This window comes from Carcharhinus amblyrhynchos, chromosome 26 (assembly GCF_965287045.1).
Source record: "Carcharhinus amblyrhynchos chromosome 26, sCarAmb.v2.hapA, whole genome shotgun sequence".
In the NCBI taxonomy this organism is placed as follows: domain Eukaryota; kingdom Metazoa; phylum Chordata; class Chondrichthyes; order Carcharhiniformes; family Carcharhinidae; genus Carcharhinus; species Carcharhinus amblyrhynchos.
The window spans coordinates 17583169-17591104 of NC_137349.1; positions in this window are offsets into that span (position 1 = coordinate 17583169).

Here is a 7936-nt window from a genome sequence, read left to right on the forward strand (position 1 = left end):
ATAAAAAATACTTGCCAACGATCCCACGGTAGCAGCTCACAGAGAAAAAATACTTCTTTGTATAATTTTATCTGTCACTCTGAAGCATATTAAGGGACAGTTGTTATCCATGAGATAAGCTTAAACCAGTAATCTAAGGCAGACAGCTTGGTGTACAACCACTACAGCTGCTACTTTTGGTGCAAGAGATTTTATGGTGATAATAATTTTACAAAGGTGATATTAATGCAATTGGAACCCTCAACATAGACTACCATTTAGTAATGTAAGACTGCAATTTTATGAGGCTGTCACTCCTACTATATGCCTTGCCAGTGACGAGTGAAGCCCAGACAATATGGGCTAATATGTTGTAGCCCTGTATCAACTGATGGCAACTAACTGGATTCAGCAAAGACATCAAGCTTCTTAAAATTACCCTCAATGTCTGGGTTCCCTTAAACCCCATTAAAGAGAGCAGCATGGTGGCACAGTGATTAGCACTGCTGCCTCACAGTGCCAGGGACCTGGGTTTGATTCCCAGCTTGGTCACTGTCTGTGTGAAGTTTGCATGTTCTCCCTGTGTCTGCGTGGATTTCCTCTGGGTACTCTGGTTTCCTCCCATGGTCTGAAAGATGTACTGGTTAGGTGCATTGACCTGTACAGGTGCCGGAGTGTGGCGACTAGTGGAATTTCACAGTAACTTTATTGCAATGTTAATGTAAGCCTTACTTGCGATTATTAAATAAATAATTTTTTTAAAGACTGAAGTTTCAGTCTTTACAGTTTGGCAGTTTTGATCCAAACTGTTCTAACCTAATAAAGATAGGATATGCAGTTAAGCTATTTAATTAATACTAACCAAATCAATTTGCCCTAATTTTGCTGAATTGTGAATGCCTAAAACTGGTATTCAAGTCAGACAAAGCCAATAGAGATCTGGAATGAAACAAACCGAGAGATAGCAATATATTTCCAAATCAGGATGGTGAGTGACTGGGAGGGGAATCTCAAGGTGTTCCCATGTGTCTGCTATCCAAACAAGGATAGTGATAGTGGCTGTGGATTTGAAAGGAGCTGTCTAAGGAGCCTTGCCAAGTTGTGCAGTGCGTTTTGTTGATGGTACACACTGCTACCCCTATTGGTTTGTGTTGGAATGAGTGAATGTTTATGAAAGGCGATGAAATCAAGCAGGCTGCAAGTCCAGGCTGGTGTTGTTGGAGTTGCACTCATCCAGGTAAGTGTTCCATCACATTCCTGACTTGTGCCTTGTAGATAGTGGATTCCTAGTCTTTGTAGCCACAGTATTTATATGGCTAGTCCAGTTCAATTTCTGGTCAACAGTAACTGCCCTGAATGCTGAAGGGTTGGTTTCAGCTATATCGATGCCATAGAATGTCAAGGGCAATGGTTACTTTCTTACAGGCACTTGTGTGGTGTTAATGTTATCTGCCACATGTCAACCCAAGCTTGGGTATTGTTCATGTTTTTGCTGCATTTGGACATAGACTGCTTCAGTGCCTGAGGAGCCATAAATGACGCTGAACATTGTGTGATCATCAGTGAACATTCCCAACTTGTGACCTTATGATGGAAGAAAGGTCATTGATGAAGCATCTGAAGATGCTGGGCCTAGAATGCTACCCTGAGGAACTCCAACAGTGATGTCTTGAAACTGAGATGATTGAGCTCCAACAACCACAACCATCTTCCTTTGTGCTCGTAATGATTTCAACCAATGGAGAATTTTCTGCCCGATTCCTATTGATTCTATTTTTGCTTAGCTTCCTTGATGTCACACTTGGTCAATGCTTCCTTGATGTCAAGGGCAGTCCCTCTCTCCTCACCTCTGAGTGAATTTATAGTGCAGCATTTGATTACTGAGGTCACAGTTTCAACACTCTTTGAATACTCCAGTAAGTGCTTTAAAATCAGCACTGGATACAGAAACTGGAAAAACAAGAGCAACAAATTGCATCTATTTTTAACATCTGACATAGTGAAACATCAACAAGGTACTTTACAGAAGCAGGATCGTTGAAAAATCGGCACAGAGTCAAAGGAGATATTCAGGCAGCTTCCTCAAAGCACTTTAAGCAGTGTCTTCAAATAGAAAGTGATGGAGAGGCACAGAATTTCTGGAAGGCTTTGGGCCTGCAGGTAGAGTCACCAATGGCAAAGCAAATTAAGTCAGGGGTTTACAGGATGTCAAAACTGGAGATGTGCAGACCAGGGAGGATTGTGGAGGTGGAGGAGGTTACAGAGATGAATTAGACTGAGATCATGAAGGAATTTGAACATAAAAATGGGAATTTTAAAGTCAAGATGATGGACCTGAAGCCAATATGATCAGTAGCAAGGATAATAGCTCAGCATGGTTTTGTGCAATATGCATTAGGATATGAGCAGGAGAGTATTGGATGAGCTCAAATTTATGACAGTGGAAGATGAGAGGTTAGTAGAAAAACATTGGAATAGTTGAATCTGGAGGTACAAAATTGTGAATGAGTGACTTAAAAGCAAATGATTTGATTTGATTTATTATTGTCACATGTATTAACATACAGTGAAAAGTATTATTTCTTGCGCACTATACAAAACATACCGTTCATAAAGGAAACAAGAGAGTGAAGTCTGTAGTGTTACTGTCATTGCTAGGGTGTAGAGAAAGATTAACCTAATGCAAGATAAGTCCATTCAAAGGTCTGACAGCAGCAGGGAAGAAGATGTTCTTGAGTTGGTTGGTACGTGACCTCAGACTTTTGTATCTTTTTCTGAATGAAGAAGGTGGATGAGAGAATGTCTGGGGTGCATGGGGTCCTTAATCATGCTGGCTGCTTTGCCGAGGCAGCAGGAAGTGTAGACACAGTGAATGGATGGGAGGCTGGTTTGCCTGATGGATTGGGCTACATTAATGACCTTATGTAGTTTCTTGCAATCTTGGACAGAGTAGGAGCCATACCAAGCTGTGAAACAACCAGAAAGAATGCTTTCAATGGTGCATCTGTGAAAGTTGCTGAGAGTCATAGCTGACATGCCCAATCTCCTTTGTCTTCTGAGAAAGTAGAGGCATTGGTGAGTTTTCTTAACTACAGTGTCGACATGGGAGGACCAGGACAGGTTTTTGGTGATCTGGACACCTAAAAATTTGAAGCTCTCGATCCTTTCTACTTTGTCCTCTTTGATGTAGACAGAGGCATGTTCTTCTTTACGCTTCCTGAAGTCAATGACCATCTCCTTCATTTTGTTGACATCGAGAGAGAGCTTATTGTTGCCGCACCAGTTCACCAGATTCTCTTTCTCATCCCTGTACGCTGTCTTGTCATTGTTTGAATCCAACCCACTACGGCGGTGTCATCAGCAAACTTGAAAATCGAATTGGAGTGGAATTTGGCCGCACAGTCATAGATGCACAAGGAGTATAGTAGGGGGCTGAGAACACAGCCTTGTAGGGCACCGGTGTTGAGAATTATCGTGGAGGAGGTGTTGTTGCTTATCCTTACTGATTGTGGTCTGTGAGTTAGGATGTTCTACAAAATGATTTGAGGCAGGAGGGAAATGGGCAATATTAGAAAGAAGAAAGTAAGTGAAAGGATACAGGGTAGGAAGCTCAGCAAAGGATTAAAAAAAACCTGAGGTTGCAAACTGTTGATTCAGCCTGACAAAGTGACCAGGGATGGAAATTATTGAATGTTGAAAAAGGTCTGTTCACACAGTTCTAGATGCTGGCCAAGAAACCTAACATTAAAGTAGAAAGGTTAAGAGGAAGTGCTTTGCTACTGTAATGCCTGTGCAGTCAGGGGAATACTTCAGTCCTATATTTACAAAAAATATTTAGACTTGTCTTTTGCTGGTAGACATAGGTGCATTGAAGAATCCTTAACAGGACAGGCCTGAGCCACTCATCAGGAACAAATTTTGAAAAGAGGTCCTTCAACAAACTTTCGGCCCATTGATATGTTCAGTGGGTAACAGCATCATCCAGCATATCTACAAAATGAGCACCAGAATTTTGTAATAATTCTAACAGCTGCACACTACTAAAATGTTACATTTTGTGCTCACTTTACAGCCAACATAACACTTCCAAATTATACTGCTCTATATTTGGCCTGGTGCCTGTTTCAGTTCATGGCAGCAATGATAAGTACCATGGGGAGACTTATTCCTCTGAGGGATCAGAATAATTAGGTTTGTTACTGCTTCGAGGGCAGAACATACCACACGTTAAAACAAATTGGTGAAACATATTTATTTGAGTTAAGCTTTGTGATCAAAAATATATTGACAGGAAATGTGAATGTTTACTTCAGTTTGTACACCGTCAACAGCCTATATTCTTCTACACTGGAAAGATCCAGTTTGCCTGCAGGAAATTGATAAGGGATGTACATGCTGAATCACAGATTGGTTGTCAATTTGTTCCATTGCTTGTAGACTTTCTCTGCAACACGGGTGGTTATCAGAGTATAGCAGGACTCGCCCCTCCAGGCAGTTATAGACCAATGGATTACAAGAGGAACCTCCACAGGAGGGGTCCATAGGAGGAGGTTCTTGAGTGCTAAGGGGATCAAAGGTTACAGGCAGAATGGAGGTTGAGAAATTTATTGGGCATGATTGAATGGCAGAGCAGATTCAATGGGCCAAATGGCCTAAATCTGCTTCTATAGCTTAGGTGTTATAGCCTGTCAGGTGCCTTCAGGTGGAGAACCTGGAAGCCCATGTAGCATTGCTACCTCTGCTGCATGCTAGGAGGACTCTGCATCTTTTAAAGGAGAATCTTGAGGAAGAAGCTAAAATTATGAAGGATGTTCCAGGCTGGAAGATTAGGGAGAGTGTTTACAACATTGAACGCTGGTCCACGCCATTGGCGGAAGAGCTGTATAACCTACAACCTGACGAAGCATTCCTTCAAGCAAAGATCAGATTCCAGTGGTACGTGTGAGTGTCGTGTGAGGACTATGACCAAGGGTCTGACATTTGCCTCCCTGAAGATCATCTTTGCAGGAACTCTTGTTTCAAGTGTGGTTTTATTAATAAGACTGATGTATGTATTTGGTAAAAAAAAGGATAACGTAATGGATTTATAAGTTTTTAAGATAATTGAATGCACTAAAACTGTCTATGTATACGATAGTAACTGTGTTCACACCTGCACTTTATTACATATACTTTTGGTGCTTGGCTTTTCTCATTATCGAGTCTTCAGTGGTTCACTTTGTGTAGCAACTTTAGTAAATTAAGGGTTTAATACAAAGCTATCCATGCAAACGTTTGCACCTGCAACTAGCTTTAACAGTCATGAGCAGGTTCCTTAATATAGTGCAATCGTCACACATAAGTCTCTCTGTTTATTTGTTTACATTTCACTTGCAATTTCATCTTTCTTTAGTTCAGAATCCTTTCAGGTATTGCCGTAGGTGCAACATATACTTTTAGTGCTGCTAGAAATATCTCCCATGTCTGATATATTCTCTGGTTTTTTGGTCGAGTTTACTCCTCTGCATCACAGTGGACTATTTGCCATGCAGTCTAGAACTTACAGCATTTTCTTCAATTAACCTTCCCTTGTGTTTTTTTTTGTCATTACCTTCCGTTTGTTTCACAAAATCACAAGTGGATTGGCCCAATTTAATATTAATTGAGTGCCTATTTCATTTGCTCATTTTTTGAGGGAGCAGTCCCATTGGCTATACAGTTGCGCTTTAGGGATAAGAGCAGAAATTGTAAGGTACCATTGACAGAGAGGAGCTTTGCTTGACTGATCGTGTTCTGAACTCTGGTTTGTTACAACATGTAACCTTGAGTGAAGCCATGCAATTTCTGCCCTTGTATGCACTTGACATTTCAGAAAGATGAGTTCCTGAGGGTATGTTAAATTGAGAGGATGTATTAACTCCATTTAATACATGATCTGTGCACTATCCATTACACGTGACCTGCTAAAGTTCTTGACGCAACCAATATAAGTTGACCAGCATGCGTAAAGCTAAGTTTTGGATTAAGTATTTTTTGAACTTGTACTCAAAGTTAAAAAAAATACATTTATATGATAGTGTGAGAGAATGCAAAGAAAAAAAGTACAGTTCAGAAATCATTATCAGATGAAGAGCCAGTAACCACAAAGGTGGAATAATATGAAACCAGTTTGGTGTGGAGCCTCTTGTTAGAGTGGAATGAAGCCTGGGGCCTCAGCAACTGGTAATTTACATTTTTGACATAATTGTGGGAACCAAATATATCTAAATGTGCTGTTGGTGCAGGGATAGATTGGAATTTAAGTTGTGTTGCAGGTACAAGGCAGCAGATAAGGGACAGGTTCAGTGAGTGGAGCCAAGAACTTGGCATCTGCAAGTCCACTTTGGAAGGAAAGATTATAAGCAGAATATTGCTTAAATGCTGGTATTCTGAGGATCTGGTGTTCATGTACATTAGTCACGGAAAATTAACATGTAGGTACAAGAAATTAGGAAAAGTCTGGTTTCAAATTAATTGATGTATGAGCCATAAGAAGTCTTATTATTGTGTTTATTTGGGGCCCTGCTGAGACCATACCTGGAGAATCATGCACAAGTTTTGTCCCTTTATCTAAGAAAGGTTATGGTCGATTTTGAAGGGAATGCAATGAAGGTTCAGTAGATTAATTCCTGGGATTGTCCTGAGAAGAAATTGACAAGACTGGGCCTATATTTCCTGGAATTTAAGAATAACAGGGAATTTCATTGAAGCATAAAAAATTCTTAAGGCTTGAGAATACAGATGTAGGAGGATGTTTCCCCTGGCTAAGGAGTCTAGAACAAGTGATCACAATCATATAAGGTGTTTTCTTGCCCAGAGGCCTGGATGCTCAATTTAGTTGAATACGTTCAAGAGAAATGTGAAAACTTGCATTTATTTAGCCCCTTTAATAAATCTGAAATATCTCAAAGCCCTTTACAGCTGATTTAAACACTTTTGAATAGTCATCATGTGGGAAAGATTGGTAGAAAGAAACTTGAAGGAGGAGTAGGCCACTTGGCCTGTCAAGCTTGCCCTGACACCCACCCTGATCGTGGCCAATCACCAAACTCAACACCTTGATCCACCCTTCCCCCCCGCCATACTCCCCCAATTTCCCCACAGCCCCAAGAGCCACATCCAACTTCCTCCCGAAATCAGACAATGCCTCGGTTTCAACCACACCTTGTGGCAGCGAACCACACATGCACCACCCTCTGGACAAAGCAACTTCTCCCACCTCAGCTCCAAAAGGTTTACCACCAGCTCTGGATGCTCCCCACCACTGGGAATGTTCCCTCCAAATCCACCTTGTCTAATCCTGCCAGAATTTCATAAGTTTCTATGAGATCTATGAAAGCAAGGTCTGCAGAGTGGATGAGCAGTCTGGTCAGGGCACCAGGGCCCAGGAAGCCATTCATACAAGAGCAGCAAACAGGAATGTAATGGTGATATGGTGAGGATGATTGACACTGTTCCCTGCAGCAAAGGGCCAGAGGCCAGACTGTGTGTTGCCTGTCTAGTGCCAGGATTTGTGACATTTACTCAGGGCTGGAGAGGTTCTGGCAGTGGGAGAGGGAGGAGTGGCCGTGTAGGTACCAAAGACATAGGCCAGGTAATAAGGGAAGTTCTGCACAGTCAGTATGAGAGACCACATACCAAATTAAGAAGCAGAACCTCAAAGGTTCCTCAATTATTTCCTGAGCCATGTGCAGATTGAAGGATGCAGGGCACATACAGGATGAATATGTGGCTCAATGACAGGTGTGGGAGAAGTGGGTTTCAGTTCTTTGGGCACTGGCACCAGTACTAGGGCAAATGGAGGCTGTACCATTAGGACAGTCTACATCTGAACTGTGCTGGGCCAGACATTCCAGCGAACCATATAACTAGGGAAGTACACAGTGTTTTAAACTAAACAGTGAGGGCAAGAGATCAAATCTGGGAAATTGTACGAAGA